General features: G+C 48.4%; 1 pseudogene; it reads right to left on the bottom strand.

The window, feature by feature from the left end:
- Positions 1 to 927: 927 nt before the first annotated feature.
- Positions 928 to 3,976, bottom strand: LOC111535304 (annotated as a pseudogene).
- Positions 3,977 to 4,322: the final 346 nt, after the last annotated feature.

The following is a 4,322-nucleotide window of genomic DNA, read 5'->3' on the forward strand; positions in this document are numbered from 1 at the left end:
TTCTCACTCTGTCACCTAGGCTGGAGTGCAGTGGCACAATCTCCGCTCACTGCAACCTCTGCCTCTTGGGTTCAAGTGATTCTCCTGTCTCAGCCTCCCATGTAGCTGTGATTACAGGCGCATGCCACAACGACCACTTAATTTTTGTATTTTTAGTAGAGATGGGGTTTCTCCATGTTGGCCAGGCTGGTCTCAAACTCCTGACCTCAAGTGATCCGCCCACCCCGGTATCCCAAAGTGTTGAGATTACAGGCATGAACCACTGCACCCGGCCATGTTCTGTATCTTTTTTTTTTTTCTGAAATATAAGCTTTATGTAAACTTTAAAGAAATATTAAAAATAAACATTTTTGACAAATTATAATCAAGCACTCAATTTAGGAATGTTAAACACTAATTCTTAACTGAAAATAATGACATCCATAGAATATATCTTGGTGTTGGCCAACATGAAATTTACTTAATATTAGTATTTTATATATGCTTAACCATTCATCCTTCCTAAAATTCAGTTATAACAATGATTTGACTTTACAAGGTGAAGTTTTTTATGTAATACCCTAGAGATAACTTTTTCAAATACAAAACATTTATACCAGCAAGGAAATTATGAAAACATATATAAAGTACACTGAAGGACGTGACTTAAAGGCTATCTGTAAACATATATGTGTTTCACCTTAGAAAGTACACATGCACATCAAAACACTTTCACTGAATATAGATGCCATTGCATTCTCTTACTTACAGTACAAAGCAAACGGCAGGTTCATAAATGTTCTTCTATTATGTATCAACTGAAAAAATATATATATTCTAAAACAAACGTTTTGAAGACACATAGAAGTGGAATGTGCCCTCATTAAGAGTAGATTTTACAAGATCACCTCTCTCCAGACGGCTCCAACGGACCACTGAAAACAGCTGCTACACTGAGAACGACAAGATGGTCTTGTTAATGATTTCACTGGACTCTCAAATCTCATCCTCCTTGACCACCAGTGGAGGAGAAACCTGATGATGTCACCATGGGTTGGCTTGGCCCAAAGTCTATTATCTCGAAGTCACAGACACACCTTCCAAGCATCACAATCTTTAGTTTCTTTAATAACAACAGCATTTAATAATTGTTTTCCTCCTGGGCACAGTGGCTCATGCCTGTAATCCCAACAGTTTGAGGGGCCTAAGAGGGTGGATTACCTGAGGTCAGGAGTTCGAGATCAGCCTGGCCAACATGGCAAAACCCTGTCTCTATTAAAAATACAAAAATTGGCCGGGCGCGGTGGCTCAAGCCTGTAATCCCAGCACTTTGGGAGGCCGAGACGGGCGGATCACGAGGTCAGGAGATCGAGACCCTCCTGGCTAACACGGTGAAACCCCGTCTCTACTAAAAATACAAAAAAAAAAATTAGCCGGGCGAGGTGGTGGGCGCCTGTGGTCCCAGCCACTCAGGAGGCTGAGGCAGGAGAATGGCGTGAACCCAGGAGACGGAGGTTGCGGTGAGCTGAGATCCGGCCACTGCACTCCAGCCTGGGCAACAGAGCAAGACTCCGTCTCAAAAAAAAAATAAATAAAATAAAAAAATAAAAATAAAAATAAAAATACAAAAATTAGCCGGGCATAGAGGCACGTGCCTGTAATCCCAGCTACTCAGGAGGCTGAGGCAGAAGAATTGCTAGAACCCAGAAGGCAAAGGTTGCAGTGAGCCAAGATCGCGCCATCACACTCCATCCTGGGCAACCAGAGTGAACCTCTGACTCAAATAAATAAATTAAATAATTATTTTCATCTTACAGCAGTTACACCAGAAAGTGACTTCATGGGTTCATTTCTCAAGATAATACCCATTTTTTTTCTGCATTTTCAGCAAGGTTTTCTTCTTCTAAAACCTCAAGGGCTGGGATGGCCACTTGGCAGCCTAGTGGATTGCCACCATATGTGGACCCGTGTTTGCCTGGCTTAATGGTCAGCACTATGTCATCGTCCCACAGCACCACCGACACAGAATATCAGCCCCCAGAAAGGGCCTTTCCAAGGAGGCTATATCAGGTCTGACATTTTCACGATCAACAGCCAGCCATCTACCAGTTCTGGCCAATCCTATTTGTATTTCTTCAGCAATGAACAGAACCAAGCTGGGAGCATGAGATGGGACGACGGTAAGTTAATACACCACAAAGCTTGCTGTTCTTATGGAGATTCAGCTGGTCTTTCTTTCTTTCTTCGTTTCTTCTTTCTTTTCCTTCTTTCCTTTTTTTTTTTTTTTTTTTTTTAACAGTCTTGCTCTTTCGCCCAAGCTGGAGTGCAGTGGTGTGATCTCAGGTCAATGCAATCTTTGCTTCCCGGGTTCAAATCGTTGAGTGAGCCCAGGAGGTCAAGTCCAGCCTGGGAAACATAACAAAAGGCAGGGTGGTGCATGCGTGCCAGGCTGCGGCAGGAGGATCACTTGAGCCCAGAAGGTCGAGACCAGTAACCAGCCTGGACAACATAGCAAAACGGTCTCTACTAGAAGCACTAAGAATATTGGCCAGGCACGGTGGCTCACAGCTGTAATCCCAGCACTTTGGGAGGCTGAAGCAGGCAGATCACAAGGGTCAGTATGTGTCCGGAATTGGTGGGTTCTTGATCTTGCTGACTTCAAGAATGAAGCCCTGGACCCTCGCAGTGAGTGTTACAGTTCTTAAAGATGGTGTGTCCGGAGTTTGTTCCTTCAGATGTTCAGATGTGTCCAGAGTTTCTTCCTTCTGGTGGGTTCGCGGTCTCACTGGCTTCAGGAGTGAAGCTGCAGACCTTCGCAATAAGTGTTACAGCTCATAAAGGTGGCATGGACCCAAAGAGTGAACAGCAGCAACATTTACTGCCAAGAGCAAAAGAACAAGGACTCCACAGCTTGGAAAAGGACCACAGTGGGTTGCCATAGCTGCCTCCGCCAGCCTGCTTTTATTCTCTTATCTGACCCCACCCACATCCTGCTGATTGGTCCATTTTACAGAAAGCTGATTGGTCCATTTTGACAGGGTGCTAATTGGTGCCTTTACAAACCTTTAACTAGACACAGAGTGCTGATGGGTGCATTTACAATCCTTTAGCTAGACACAGAGTGCTGATTGGTGTGTTTACAATCCTTTAGCTAGACACAGAGTGCTAGACAGAAAAGTTCTCCAAGTCCCCACTAGATTAGCTAGACACAGAGCACCGATTGGTACGTTTACAAACCTTGAGCTAGACACAGGGTGCTGATTGGTGTGTTTACAAACCTTGAGCTCGACACAGGGTGCTGATTGGTGCGTTTGCAAACCTTCAGCGAGACATAAAAGTTCTCCAAGTCCCCACCTGACTCAGGAGCCAAGCTGGCTTCATCTAGTGGATCCCGGGCCAGGGCCGCCAGTGGAGCTGCCCACCAGTGCTGCTCCAGGCACCTGCACTCCTCAGCCCTTGGGCAGTTGATGGGACTGGGTGCCGTGGAGTAGGGGGCGGTGCCTGTCGGGGAGGCTCAGGCAGCATGGGAGCCCACTGGGGGCGGGGCTCGGGCATGGAGGTTTGCCGGTCCCGAGCCCTACCCTGCGGGGAGGCGGCTAAGGCCCGGTGACAATTCGAGCCGGCTCAGGTGGGCAGGCAGTGCTGGGGGACCCGGTGGACCCTCTGCAGCTGCTGGCCTGGGTCCTAAGCCCTTCACTGCCCAGGGCCGGTCACTCAGAGTGCAGAGCCCATCCAGCCTGCGCCCACCCAGAACTCTCGCTGGCCCGTGAGCACCACACGCAGCCCCTGTTCCCTCCCATGCCTCTCCCTCCACACCTCCCAACAGGCAGAGGGAGCCAGTTCCGGCCTCGGCGGGCCCAGAGAGGGGCTCCCACAGTGCATCCAAGTGCTGAAGGGTTGCTCAAGCACAGCTAGAGCGGACGCCGAGGCTGAGGAGGTACCGAAAGCGAGCGAGGGCGGCTAGCACGTTGTCAACGCTCACGGAGATCGAGACCATCCTGACTAACACGGTGAAACCCCATCCTTACTAAAACAAATACAAAAAATTTAGCCGGGCGTGGTGGCTGGCACCTGTAGTCCCAGTTACTCGAGAGGCTGAGGCAGGAGAATGGCGTGAACCTGGGAGGCGGAGCTTGCAGTGAGCCGAGATGCGCCACCGCACTCCAGCCTGGGCGACGGAACGAGACTCCGTCTCAAAAAAAAAGAGAAAATTACTGGGGTCAGGGTGGTGTGAGCCTGTAGTCCCGAGGCTGAGACAGGAGGATTACTTGAGCCCAGGAGGTCAAGGCCAGCCTGGCCAACATAGCGAACTCCATTTTTACTAGCAAAAACAACAACAACAA

The sequence above is a fragment of the Piliocolobus tephrosceles genome, chromosome 12 (assembly GCF_002776525.5).
Source record: "Piliocolobus tephrosceles isolate RC106 chromosome 12, ASM277652v3, whole genome shotgun sequence".
NCBI classification, from domain to species: domain Eukaryota; kingdom Metazoa; phylum Chordata; class Mammalia; order Primates; family Cercopithecidae; genus Piliocolobus; species Piliocolobus tephrosceles.